Raw genomic sequence first — 14,828 nt, forward strand, 5'->3', positions numbered from 1 at the left:
TGCGTAAGGGAGTGTGTAAGGGAGTGAGTAAGGTAGCGTAAGGGAGTTTGTAAGGGAGTGTGTAAGGGAGTGTGTAAGGTAGCGTAAGAGAGTGTGTAAGGGAGTGTGTAAGGGAGTGTGTAAGGGAGTGTGCAAGGTAGCGTAAGGGAGTGGATAAGGGAGTTTGTAAGGGAGTGTGTAAGGTAACGTAAGGGAGTGGGTAAGGGAGTGTGTAAGGGAGTGTGTAAGGTAGCGTAAGGGAGTGTGTAAGGTAGCGTAAGAGAGTGTGTAAGGGAGTGTGTAAGGGAGTGTGTAAGGTAGCGTAAGGGAGTGGGTAAGGGAGTGTGTAAGGGAGTGTGTAAGGTAGCGTAAGGGAGTGGGTAAGGGAGTTTGTAAGGGAGTGTAAGGGAGTGTGTAAGGTAGCGTAAGGGAGTTTGTAAGGGAGTGGGTAAGGGAGTTTAAGGGAGTGTAAGGGAGTGTGTAAGGTAGCGTAAGGGAGTGTGTAAGGGAGTTTGTAAGGGAGTGGGTAAGGGAGTTTAAGGGAGTGTGTAAGGGAGTGTAAGGGAGTGTGTAAGGTAGCGTAAGGGAGCGTAAGGGAGTGTGTAAGGTAGCGTAAGGGAGTGTGTAAGGGAGTTTGTAAGGGAGTGTAAGGGGGTGTCAAAGGGGGTGTAAGGGGTAGAGCAGCGTGGCCCTTCACTCATGACTCGTCCTGTCAGTCATCGTAATTGCTGTTTAATATCGCAGGGCTGTCACGGCGCCCCGGTGATAGGCGTGGCCGAGGCGAAGGGAGGAGGAGGAGGAGGAGGTGGAGGAGGAGGAGAGGGAGAGAGAGGTGTGTCCAAAAGGGTTGTATGGGTGTAAAGGCAGAGGATGAAGAGGGGAGGAAGAGAAAGGGACGGGAATCAAGGGAAGAATTGGGAGATGAAGAGATGGGGAGAAAGGGAGGAGGAAGAGGAGGAGGAGGAGGAGGAGGAGGGAGAGAAGAGATTTAATAAACATGTTGCTATCTAACAATATCTCACTTCTTTCCCTCCCTCATTTCTTCATACTCCCTCCTCCTCCTCCTCCTCCTCCTCCTCATTTCTCTTAACCAACACACCACTACCAACACCACCACCACCACCACTGCCTTTCTTTCTTCCTAAAACTCCCCCCCCAAAAAAAGAAAAAAAAGACAAAGAAGAAAACGAAAACTTATTCAGATCAACAAAACAAAACAAATAAAAAATATACATAACCAACTTCCTCACTCTCTTTCCCCACGCTGTCCAACCACTCCCCCTCCTCCTCCTCCTCCTCCTCCTCCTCCTCGCGGCACAAAGACAAAAGTTTAAATCATATGCTTACAACTCGCCGCCCCAAGTTCGAACCCGACACAGAGCTTCGCCGAGTTGGTAAACCGAATGTAGAGCAGAGGAAGAAGGAGAAGAAGAAGAAGAAGAGGAGGAGGAGGAGGAGGATGTGGGAAAGAAGGAAAAAATGGTAGATGTATAGATTTACTTTTAGTCTCTCAGAACATGACTTTTTCCATTTTTTTTCCGGATAAAGAGGAGGAGGAGGAGGAGGAAGAGGAAGAGGAGAATGCAGAGGAGAAGGAGGAGGAGGTCTTCTTTACTCCATCTTCTTCCTTCTGTTGTAGTTTTATATGTTGGGGGTGGGGAAAAAAAGAATAGGAAGGATAGGAGGCCACGAAGGGGTGTGAGAAGAGAAAGAAAGGGCAGAATCAACCTTTCTTTTGTTCTCCTTCTTCGTCCTTATTCTTTTCTTCTTCTATGGGATCTACAATGACAAAAGGATGAAAGCGAGAGAAAGAGAGGAGGAAGGAAAGGCTAAGTGAAGGGAAGAGGATTGAGAGAGGGAAGAAATGCGACGAAGAGGTAAGGTAAGGTAAGGTAAGGTAAGGTAAGGTAAGGTAAGGTAAGGTAAGATGAGGTGAGGTAAGGTAAGGTAAGGTAAGGTGAGGTGAGGTGAGGTGAGGTAAGGTAAGGTAAGGTAAGGTAAGGTAAGGTGAAGTGAGGTGAGGTGAGGTAAGGTAAGAAGGTGAGGTGAGGTAAGGTAAGGTAAGGTAAGGTAAGGTGAGGTGAGGTGAGGTGAGGTGAGGTGAGGTGAGGTGAGGTGAGGTGAGGTGAGGTGAGGTGAGGTAAGGTAAGGTAAGGTAAGGTGAGGTTAGGTGAGGTGAGGTGAGGTGAGGTGAGGTGAGGCGAGTGAGAGGAAACTAAGAGACGAAGAGGGAAGAAGGGACGGACAGAAGGGGAAACAGATACATCACAAGAGGATAGAAAATAGGAATATAGAAGAAAAAGAAAATTGATGAATGAACGAAAGAAAGACAAATATAATGGAAAAAGAAAATTGATGAATGAACAAAAGAAAGAAAAATACAATGGAAAAAGAAAACTGATAAATGGGTGAAAGAAAGACAAATATAATGGAAAAAGAAAGTTGATGAATGAACGAAAGAAAGAAATATAATGGAAAAAGAAAATTGATGAATGAACAAAAGAAAGACAAATATAAAGAAAAGAAGATTCAATAAATAAACGAAACCAAGTAAAATATTGAAGAAAAAGAGTAATTTGTAAGTCGGATAAAAGATAATAAATGAAAAAGGAATAAAGTTTGATGAAGTAAAATATAAAAAAAGTAGGAACAAAAATCAGTAAACGAAACAAGAAAATTGATAAACAAACACGTAAACAAACAAATATAGAGGAGTAAACAAACAACTTTAGTAATAAACAATATCACTAACGACATAACAATTTCTCTCTCTCTCTCTCTCTCTCTCTCTCTCTCTCTCTCTCTCTCTCTCTCTCCATTTTGTGTGTCCTCAAGTCAGAAATTTCAAAGTTTGGCAACATTATGACACGACTGGCCAGAGGAGGGGGGAAGGAGGGAGGGAGGGAGGAGGAAGGGGAAGGACGGAGGGAAGGAGGGAGGGTAGGGAAAAACGGAATGGAGGGGAGGGTAGAGGAGGGGAAGGAGGGAAGGAGGGAATGTTAGGGGAAGGAAGGGGGGAGAAGGATGACGGGGAAGGAAAGGAGGGGAGGAAGGGGAGGGAAGGGAAGGGAACGGAAGGGGAGGGAAGGGGAAGGGAGGGAGGAGGAAGAAGACGGAGGGTAAGGGATGGTGTGGAGGAGGAGGAGGGGTGAAGAAAAGAGAGAGAGAGAGAGAGAGAGAGAGAGAGAGAGAGAGAGAGAGAGAGAGAGAGAGAGAGAGAGAGAGAGAGAGAGAGAGAGAGAGAGAGAGAGAGAGAGAGAGAGAGAGAGAGAGAGAGAGAGAGAGAGAGAGAGAGAGAGAGAGAGAGAGAGAGAGAGAGAGAGAGAGAGTTGGAGGGAGCGTGAGGAAAGAAGAAAGGGAGAGAGGGAGAGAGGGAAAGAGAGGGGGGGGGAGGTGAAGGGTAAAGGAGGGGATGGGGGGAGGAAACTCTGCCTCACTCCCTCAATTTTAAAATCTCGTTACTAGATCAATAATGTTAGTTTTATAGAGGTACAGAAAAAGGGAGGAGGAGGAAGAGGAGGAGAAAGAGGAGAGAGAGAGAGAGGAGAGAAAAGTGTAGAGGGTAGACCTAGGGGAGAGAACTAAGAGCAAGAGGAGGAGGAGGAGGAGGAGGAGGAGGAGGAAGAAGGGAAAGATAAGGACGAGGGGAAGGAAGAGGGTTAGAGGAATAGGAAAAAGGAATGGAAGAGTAGGAAGAAAGGAAGGAAGAAGAAGGAGAAAGAAGAAGAGACGATAGGAAGGAATGGATTAAGGAAACGGAGCAGAAAGAGGGAAAGAAAATAATGTGGGTGGGGGGGGGTAGGAGAAAGGAAGGGAATGGAAGGATGAAGAGAAGAAAGAGGCAGAGGAGGAAGAGGAGGAGGAGGAGGATAGGCGACAGGAATAATGATGAGTAAGGAGGAAATGGACCAGGAAGAGAAGAAAAAAAATGAAAACAAAAGTGGCGTAGCTATAAGAGAAGACTCAAAAACAAAACAAAACAAAAACAAAAACAACATCCAGCCTCAACAAAACAACAACAACAAAAAAATCTAAATCAAAAATGAAAAAAAAAGACGAAGTAAATTAATAAAAAAGACAAAAACAAAACAAAACAAAAACAAAAACAACATCCAGCCTCAACAAAACAACAACAACATCAAAAAAATCAAAACAATAAAATCTAAATCAGAAAATGAAAAAAAAAAAGAGGAAGTAAATTAATAAAAAAAGAAAATGCCACTGCCGCTGCCTCCGCTCGCTGTGCCGTATATAGAATTTTTTCCACGGCGCCGCCACATATGTTAACTGTTGTAGGCGACAGCTCAAAACACCGTGAAATTTTTGAACTGTAGGCTGCAATAAAAGAGGCGGAGAGGGAGAGGGAGGGAAAGGGTGAAGGAGAGGGAAAGAGAAAGTAGGGGAGGGACTGAGAGGGAGAGAAAGGGTGAATTAAAGGGATAGAGAGGGAGAGGGAGAGAAAGGGTGAAGGAGAGGGAAAGAGAAAGTAGGGGAGGGATTGAGAGGGAGAGAAAGGGTGAAGGAAAGGGATAGAGAGGGAGAGGGAGAGAAAGGGTGAAGGAGAGGGAAAGAGAAAGTAGGGGAGGGATTGAGAGGGAGAGGGGGAGAAAGGGAAAGTGAGAGTGGGGGGAAGGATGGTTTAGGAGGTGGGAGAGGAAGGAAAAGAGAATAGGCAGAGAGGAGAGCGACGGAGAGGGGGAAGAGAGGGGGGAGAGGGAGGGAAAGGGAAATAGAGAGAGGGATGGAGAAAGAGAAAGAGAGAGAGAGAGAGAGAGAGAGAGAGAGAGAGAGAGAGAGAGAGAGAGAGAGAGAGAGAGAGAGAGAGCGACTCGCCAAAATGTTCCTCTGGTCGGCAATGGCAATATTACTAATTGACACGAAACGTCATTTATCGCCATAACAATGATGCACTTTTTCTATACTCGCCCTCCTCTCTCTCTCTCTCTCTCTCTCTCTCTGTCTGGTGTACTCTTTGTCTATTAAATCGTTAGTCACTTTTTTTTTTGTCTTTGTACCATTTTATTTCCCTTTTTCGGTGCCTGTTATGTCTCTCTCTCTCTCGCCAACTCTCGACGCGGGGCGGCCCAAAATGTTGCTATGAATGTCAGCCGTAATACAAGCGTCATCATACACGCCTGATTCTATATTCATCCGCTCTAATAGCGTGCAGCAAAAATAATAACATAACGTCAGCTGTAGAGATACGTATATATATAACGTGAGCCCGACCAGCCATCCCCCCCCCCACCCCAGCCGCCTCACCCCTTCCACCCTAGCCATCCACCCCACCCCAGTCACTCAGCCGACCAGTTACCCCGGCCAGTCACCCCATCCAGCCACCTATTAACTCCACCCTAGCTAGCCACCCACCCACCCCAACTAGCCGCCCCAGCCAGCTCCCCCTCCGCTAGCCCCGTCAGAGAGCCAGTCAGTCAGTCAGTCAGTCAGTCAGTCAGCCAGCCCCTGCGTACGTCCAATCTACCCCTCCCCGTGTGTGTGTGTATGTGTGTACGTGTGTTTCTTATCTTTAGTAAATGCTGATCATAATGGGGTTTTGTGTGTATAGTGTTTTGCGTCGAGTTGAGCGTAAGTAGTCTATAAATGTGTTTGTGTGTGTATGTAATTATGTTGACGGTATTATGAAATTTACATAAAAAACAAAACAAATAATAAGTGGGTTCATATGTTAATTTTGAGTCAATCTGCGTATAAGAAATGATCCTTTCATCCATCCATTTATACATCCATTTTTACATACATACATGAATGCATACGGAGAATTACTAACGCAAACACGCATACAAAAAACAAACAGAAAAAGGAGAAGAATCAAAACAAAATTAAAATGGAAAATAACACACACACACACACACACACACACACACACACACACACACACACACACACACACACACACACACACACACACACACACACGCACTAATAAGCGTACACAAACACACTGAACGAAGGCTCGGGGGCCGCGTGTTGCAGCAGCGGGGAAATAATTAATGGCGACCCAACTTGTTTGCAGGCGGGGAAAAAAAAGAATGCATATATTGTTACTGTAGAGGTTTAGTGCGCTCTGTAGCATGCGAATATACTACCACGTCTCTCTCTCTCTCTCTCTCTCTCTCTCTCTCTCTCGCTGCCTGGACGTGTTTTTGCTCTTGTTTTTGTTTTCTTGTTTTTCTTAAGACAGATCAGTCGTGGTTGCCATTTTCCCCTGGGCACATACACACACACACACACACACACACACACACACACACACACAGACACAGACACACACACACCGCGTCGCCTTACCACAACACGCTGCCCACCCTCCATAAGAAAGCAAAAAGAAAGAAAAAAAAATATATATAAAAAATCCACGCATTCCAAACACAGTCAGAGTCGATATGGAAAAAAGGACACGATTTTTTTTTTTATACTTTTTTTTTAGGAAAGAGAGGGTTCGTCACCTCGTCTATATCTGTCTGTCTGTCTGTTTCTCTTTTTATCTATCTGTCTGTCTCTTTCTCGACTTTCTCAAATGTATAAAATGATAGAATAATGAATGAATGAATAGATTAATAAATAAGTAAATACATAACTAAATAAATAAACAAATAAACACATAAATAAACAATAACAAAAGTCTAAGGCAGCAACCCTCACGCACACACACACACACACATCCATCACCCAAAATCAGACTTGCCTTCTAACTCCCCCCCCCACCCACCCACACGCCCCCACCCCTTTACCCCATCCCCCCTTCAAAACCCCACTCCCCTCACCCCCCTAACTCCCCCACCCCCTTCCCCAACCCCCAAGCAGCCTCACACACGGGAAATGGCGGCGGTGGCTACGCAGATGACATGGATAAACAAAGATAAATCAGCAGGGGCGCGATATCCACTCCGCCGCCGGGATTATTGGATGATTGATCACAGTTTAGTTACGGGAGCGACCACCAGGTGTCACTTGAAGCACTTCCGCGCGTGATGTATGGCCGGCCGGCGTGAAAAATGGGGCCAGCCGGGGAGTGCGGTGAGGAGAGGAGAGGAAAGAGAGAGAGAGGGAGAGAAGTGAAGGTGAGTAGGAAACACAAAGAAAGGGAAGGGAAGAAAGAAAAGGAAAGGAAAGGAAAGGAAAGTGAGTGAGAGAATAGGAGATAGAGAGGGAGGGGAAGAAAGAAAAAAAAAAGGAAAAGAAAGGAGAGAAAAGAGAGGGAAAGTGAGGATGGGAGAGGGAAGGTAAGGTAAAGAAGGACAGGTAAGGAAAGGAAAGGTAAGGAAAGGAAAGGAAAGGAGAGGAGAGGAAAGAGAGGAGAGGAAAGAGAGAGAGGGAGAGAATGAGAGAAGTGAATGTGAGTAAGAGAGAGAGATATAAAGAGTGGGAAGGAAAGAAAATAAAGGAAAGGAAAGAAAGGAAAGGAAAGGAAAATAAAAGGAAAGTGAGAGAAAATAATTGAAGGTAAGTATGAGATAGAGAGGGAAAGAAAGGAAAGGAAAGTCAGAATGAGAGAGGGAAAGAAATGAGGGTGAATAGGAGAGAGATAAAGAGAAGGGGAAGAAAGGAAAGGAAAGGAAAGTGAAAATGAGAGAATGAGAGCGGGAGAGATGTGAAGGTGAGTGGGGTAGGTAGATAAAGAGAGAGAGAGAGAGGGGATAAAAGGAGAGGAAAGGAGTGAGAAAATGAGAGGGAAAGAGAGATGGAGGGGAAGAAAAGAAAGGAAAGGAAAGTGAGAAAGAGAGTGAGAGAATGAGATAGAGAGAGAGGGAGGAGAAGAAAGTGGAAATATTTTTTTTATGTACGAAAACAAAACAAAATATGGAGATACAATATTAAAGCAACTTATTATTATTTTTTTTACACATTTTAAAGAGAAGGAAGCGGAAGAAAAAAAAGTGTCGTGGGAAAAAGAAGGAAGAAAAAAAGAAAGTAACAATGAAAAGGAGAAAAGGAAGAAGGGAAATCAAAGACGGAAAAGAAAAAAATAGTCCAACAAAGAAAGGAAGAAGCAGGAGGAAGGAATATTAAAGTAAAAATGAATAGGAGAAAAAAAGGAGGAAAGCAAGGAAAGAGGAAGAGGAAATAAACAGGAAATAAAGAAAGGAAACAGCAAGGAAAAAGAAAAACGAGGAAAACAAGAAAAGGCAGAGAAAGATAGTGGAACAAAAGGGAAAGGAAGAGAAGGGAGACAAGGAAGAAGAGAGGGAAGGAAGGTGTGAAGAAAGGAAGAAAGGATGGTGTGGAGGAGGAAAAGGCTGAAGGTGGAGGAAAGAAACATGGAGGAGGAGGAGGAGGAGGAGGAGGAGGAGGAGGGATCGAGAGACGAGATTTGGGACAGCTGATCCTACTTCGAAGCCCGTCACCACGCACACTTCCTCCTCCTTCTCCTCCTCCTCCTCCTCCTCTTCTTCCTCCTCCTCCTCCTCCTCTTCCGTGGTGGTAGATAGGCCTGGTCACATACAGACTTATGAAAGGTCAAAAGTAATAGCCAAGGTAAGATTAATGTAAAAGATCGTGATAGATAAACGGAAAGAATGAGATAGATAGATGGACAGATAGATAGACAGATGGATAAATGGATGGATGGATGTATAGATGGTTAAGAGAGGGTATCAGGACACCTCTCCTCCCGAAGTTGACCTATCTTTCGGCCACTCCTCTAACTCTTTGTAGGAGCAGTGAGTAGCGGGCTTTTTTTTCACATTTGTTTCCTTTTTTTATGCCCTTGAATTGACTCCTCTGCTGTAAAAAAAATAATAATAATAAAAAAAATAAGCACACATACAAAAAACATAGGTGTAGATATATCCAAATAATACCAAACGTCTAACAAAAAAAATATGTGCAGAAGGCTTTCCTGCCCCATCATAAAAAAAACTAATTTCACATATTTATTAATACATCTACAACAAATGCAACAACAACAACAACAGAAAAAAGCCGCTGGAATAACAGATAAGCATGGGAGGAGGAAGAACGAAAATAAAAATGAAAACAAAAAAGAAAAAAACGAAAGAAAAAAGAAAGGAGGAGGAGGTAGGGAAAGAAAAAGAAAGGAAGGAAGGGAAGAATAGAGAAAAGGGAAGGAGAAGGGAGAGGTAAGGAATGTAGAAGAGAAAGAAGAAGAGAGGAAGGAAGGGTAGAATAGAGAAAAGGGAAGGAGAAGGGAGAGGAAAGGAATGTAGAAGAGAAAGAAATAGAGAGGAAGGAAGGGAAGAATAGAGAAAAGGGAAGGAGAAGGGAGAGGAAAGGAATGTAGAAGAGAAAGAAGAAGAGAGGAAGGAAGGGAAGAATAGAGAAAAGGGAAGAAGGGAGAGGAAAGGAAAGTAGAAGAGAAAGAAGAAGAGAGGAAGGAAGAATAGAGAAAAGGGAAGAAGTGAGAAGGAAGAAGGAAGGAAAGGTAGAAGAGAAAGAAAAAGAGAGGAAGGAAGAGAAGAATAGAGAAAAGGGAAGAAGTGAGAACGGAGAAGGAAAGGAAAGTAGAAGAGAAAGAAAAAGAGAGGAAGGAAGGGAAGAATAGAGAAAAGGGAAGAAGTGAGAACGGAGAAGGAAAGGAAAGTAGAAGAGAAAGAAAAAGAGAGGAAGGAAGAGAAGAATAGAGAAAAGGGAAGAAGTGAGAACGGAGAAGGGAAGGAAAGGTAGAAGAGAAAGAAAAAGAGAGAAAGGAAGGGAAGAATAGAGAAAAGGGAAGAAGTGAGAACGGAGAAGGAAAGGAAAGTAGAAGAGAAAGAAAAAGAGAGGAAGGAAGGGAAGAATAGAGAAAAGGGAAGAAGTGAGAACGGAGAAGGAAAGGAAAGTAGAAGAGAAAGAAAAAGAGAGGAAGGAAGAGAAGAAAAGAGAAAAGGGAAGAAGTGAGAAGGGAGAGGGAAGGAAAGTAGAAGAGAAAGAAAAAGAGAGGAAGGAAGGGAAGAATAGAGAAAAGGGAAGCAGTGAGAACGGAGAGGAAAGGAAAGTAGAAGAGAAAGAAAAAGAGAGGAAGGAAGGGAAGAATAGAGAAAAGGGAAGAAGTGAGAACGGAGTGGGAAGGAAAGGTAGAAGAGAAAGAAGAAGAGAGGAAGGAAGGGAAGAATAGAGAAAAGGGAAGAAGGGAGAGGAAAGGAAAGTAGAAGAGAAAGAAGAAGAGAGGAAGGAAGGGAAGAATAGAGAAAAGGGAAGAAGTGAGAAGGAAGAAGGAAGGAAAGGTAGAAGAGAAAGAAAAAGAGAGGAAGGAAGAGAAGAATAGAGAAAAGGGAAGAAGTGAGAACGGAGAAGGAAAGGAAAGTAGAAGAGAAAGAAAAAGAGAGGAAGGAAGAGAAGAATAGAGAAAAGGGAAGAAGTGAGAAGGAAGAAGAAAGGAAAGGTAGAAGAGAAAGAAGAAGAAATACGTACAACTAAAAAATAAGTATAAGATACCTAACTCCATCTAGTGACAATGACAGTAAATTGTTGACTCCTATCATCCACGAAGGAGTGTCTCGAGGTGGACATGGTGGTGGGCAGGAAAGAAAAGGAAAAGAGTTGAAGTAAATATGTATGAGATAAGTATGAGATAGAGAGGGAGGGAAAGAAAGGAAAGGAAAATCAGAATGAGAGAGGGAAAGAAATAAAGGTGAGTAGGAGAGAGATAAAGAGGAGGGGAAGAAAGGAAAGTGAAAGAAAAAGAATTGAAGGAAAGTATGAGATAGAGAGGGAGGGAAAGAAAGGAAAGGAAAATCAGAATGAGAGAGGGAAAGAAATAAAGGTAAGTAGGAGAGAGATAAAGAGGAGGGGAAGAAAGGAAAGTAAAGTAAAAGAAAAAGAATTGAAGGAAAGTATGAGATAGAGAGGGAGGGAAAGAAAGGAAAGGAAAGTCAGAATGAGAGAGGGAAAGAAATAAAGGTAAGTAGGAGAGAGATAAAAAGGAGGGGAAGAAAGGAAAGTGAAAGAAAAAGAATTGAAGGAAAGTATGAGATAGAGAGGGAGGGAAAGAAAGGAAAGGAAAATCAGAATGAGAGAGGGAAAGAAATAAAGGTAAGTAGGAGAGAGATAAAGAGGAGGGGAAGAAAGGAAAGGAAAGTGAAAGAAAAAGAATTGAAGGAAAGTATGAGATAGAAAGGGAAGGAAAGAAAGGAAAGGAAAATCAGAATGAGAGAGGAAAAGAAATAAAGGTGAGTAGGAGAGAGATAAAGAGGAGGGGAAGAAAGGAAAGGAAAGTAAAAGAAAAAGAATTGAAGGAAAGTATGAGATAGAGAGGGAGGGAAAGAAAGGAAAGGAAAATCAGAATGAGAGAGGGAAAGAAATAAAGGTGAGTATGAGAGAGATAAAGAGGAGGGGAAGAAAGGAAAGTGAAAGAAAAAGAATTGAAGGAAAGTATGAGATAGAGAGGGAGGGAAAGAAAGGAAAGGAAAATCAGAATGAGAGAGGGAAAGAAATAAAGGTGAGTAGGAGAGAGATAAAGAGGAGAGGAAGAAAGGAAAGGAAAGTAAAATCGAGAGAATGAAGGGGGAAGGGGGGAAGAAAAACGGGGGGATGGTAGGGAAGAAGGGGGAGGATAATGATAAGGGGGGAGGGAGATAGTGTAGGGGTAAGTTGAATGGAAAGGAAGGAGAAACGGCACAAGAACCAGAAAACAAAGAAGGCAACACTGAAGGGAAATAACGAAGGAAAAGAAGGAAATAAACTAGGAAAGGAAGGACGGAAGGAAGCCGCAAGGGGGAGAAGGAGGGGCACATATGGAGAAGGAGGAAGAGGAGGATGTATGGGAGTAAGGATGTGGAGGTGTGTCAGGATGGAGTGGAGGAGAAGAATGACGGGATGAAGTGGATGATGATAATGGCGGGAGAGAGTAAAGGAGGAGGAGGAGGAGGAGGAGGAGGAGGAGGAGGAGGAGGAGATTAAACGGGATGGAAAAGTGGTGATGACGATGATCAAGATTGTAAAGGTTCGGACGAGACTGAAGAGGAGGAGGAGGAGGAGGAGGAGGAAGAAACATGGAAACATGGACTAGGAGGCATCAGGAGGAGGAGGAGGAGGAGGAGGAAGAGAAGGAGGAGGAAACAGATAAAGAGAGGGATAAGGAGGGCGGAGAGAATAAACACAGAGAGAGAGAGAGAGAGAGAGAGAGAGAGAGAGAGAGAGAGAGAGAGAGAGAGAGAGAGAGAGAGAGAGAGAGAGAGAGAGAGAGAGAGAGAGGGATGACAGCAGGAAGGATTATCTCACCCAATCCCCCCCCCCCCTCTCCCCGACAACCCGCCCCCCATTCCTACCCCCTCCCCCCACCCCCCCACCCACTGTAAACACTTCACCACCACCACCACCACCATGACCCCCGAGCACTTCTTTAACTTCCTAAACGACGACGAGGAGGAGGAGGAGGAGGAGGAGGAGGAGGTCTTGGTAACCCGCCGAGACGGTATCTGATCCTGAATTAAGGGTTCGGATTCTTAGTAGCGCACCCTTAGGATCGGGTTGAGTGGCTGCCATTTGTCGGGGTTTCCTCCTCCTTTCTTCTTCTCTCCCGGGGTCTGAGGAGGAGGAGGAGGAGGAGGAGGAGGATGGTACTGAGAGGATGGAGGAGATATGAAGGAGGGAGGGAGGGAGAGAGGTTGCCAGCGGGAGCGAACACACAAACACACAGACACACACAAACACTCTCATAACCCTTCGTGGGCCTTGAGCTAAACGTTGTGTTGAGATATGTCGCTCACAGAGGGTGGAAATGAGCGCCAAATCACTCACGCTCTTGTGCGGGATGATGGTGAAGAAAGAGCCAGCGATTGGGCGGCGGCGAGAGGGAATAATGAGACGCGGCGGCGGTGGAGAGCGGCGGAGAGGGGCGGGGCGCGGCGGGATAGCTCAGTCCCTCATTGTGCGGCACCCGAGAGCCCTGTCACGTTTTCTTTGAGGCGCTGACAACATAATTGTGATATTATTGCGATGCTGCCACGCCTTCCTTTCAAGCATCACAGGTCCTTAGCGAGTCACGATCTTATCAGCCTGACCCTCCCCCCCTCTGCCTCTTCCCCTATCTCCCATCGCCCACTTCAACACCACCACCACCACTACCTCCTCTTCCTCCTCCTCCTGTACCGTGGGTAAAAAGAGGGAGGTGGTGGTAATGCTCAATACCCTCATCACGCCGTGGGTACAGGTGCATTAATAGGTACAAAGGTAAGCACTGTAGGACTCTTTACCTGGCCGGCCTCACCAGGTGGCGTCCTTTGGGGGATGACGCAAGATCGGGATTACTGAGCGATTCTTTAAATGGTTACTTAATTGGTCACACGTTGAAATATGTAAACGCGACTCTCACATCTAAATCCTAACCCTGACGTGAAGGACGCATAAAATTAATAAGGAGTAAGAGAAGTATCAGATTAGGCTACGATAAGTTCGGTTAGCTTAGATTAGGTTAAGTATATGAATCTAATAAGAAAGTTGGAGACGCATCGTTAGGTTAGGTTAGTCTAGGTTAAGGACATGAGTAAAACTGAACAGAAAAGGCAGAACAAACAACAACAACAAAAATAGACATGTTAAAAGGATAATCAAACCCTTCTATAGAGAATCAAGACAAGTTACACTACCTAAGAACGGACGGGCAGGAGCTACACAGTATCCTCACAGGACGCCCGGCAGGATGCTTCGCGGGAGAGGTGTACCATCCTAACCCTCTTCGTAGGATCATCAGTAGGATATAAAGGAGGTGTGCAGGAGGCCTTGTGACCCCCCAGGACGCCCAGACATACGTCACGTCATCACATCCACCACGAACACGCGTCTTGCCTCCTCAAAGCCTGACGGGGAACTGATGTTAGAAGTGTTCATTGACGGCACCGAGACGAACCACCGAAGCCCGAAACAACACGAACGATAAGGAGGTGAGAAAAAGGAGGGTATATGAAGGAATAAGGGGAAGAATGGAAGCAAACGAGAATAAAATGAAGAAAGGAAGCAAACGAGAATAAGGCGAAGAATAAATAAAGAAAAGTAGGAAAAGAAAGAAGGGAGACAAATCTTTTTGGGACTTAACAACAACAACAAAAAAAAAAAGAGACAAAATGTAAGGAATAAGAAAGAATAAGGTGAAGAGAGAAAGCAAACGAGAATAAGTAGATGAAGAATAAGTAGAAGAAAAGAAAGGAGAAAAAAAGGAAACGAAAGAAGGGAGACAGCAATCTTTTAAACTCTTAACAACAACAAAAAAAAAGAAAGACAACAAGGTTACGATAGACAATCATAACACAAAGATCAACACCATTATTCTCGTTAAGCAAAGACAAAAAGCGTCAATGATTCCTGTGGTTTAATAAGTAGGAGTAACAGTTATATCAGAATCGACTCAAATTATCATATTCTAGCAAGTGTTACACCATCGCGCATCAGGCACCCAAAGAAACTCGCGAGCGTTCGCAGCATGACTCGGAGCACTTCTACTGTGATGCCAAGTCTTCTTTTATTGGTCTATTTGTGATCGTGTTGCTTCGTTCTCACCTGTCCTGATCAACGCACCTCCACACACCTCACGAGCCACCTGCTTAATGCACTGTACAGGTGGTTCAGACGATGCACACACACACACACACACACACACACCTTGACACGCTTCGATATCTGGCACGAAGGAACCGGAAACACTTGTAGTAGAATGAAGGCGACTCAGTAATCACCGCTTGCAGTCACTTTCCCTCTCATCGTCTTTCTCTTCTGTCACTTTCTTTCTCCTCGTTTTTCTCTTCACTTCTTTTCTTTGGGCATTTTTCTCACTACGTTATTCCTTCCCTTTTTTCTTTCTCCTCGTTTTTCTCTTCACTTCTTTTCTTTGGTCATTTTTCTCACTACGTTATTCCTTCCCTTCTCTTTCTTTCTCCTCGTTTTTCTCTTCACTT

The sequence above is a fragment of the Eriocheir sinensis genome, chromosome 8, assembly GCF_024679095.1.
Source record: "Eriocheir sinensis breed Jianghai 21 chromosome 8, ASM2467909v1, whole genome shotgun sequence".
Classification (NCBI taxonomy): domain Eukaryota; kingdom Metazoa; phylum Arthropoda; class Malacostraca; order Decapoda; family Varunidae; genus Eriocheir; species Eriocheir sinensis.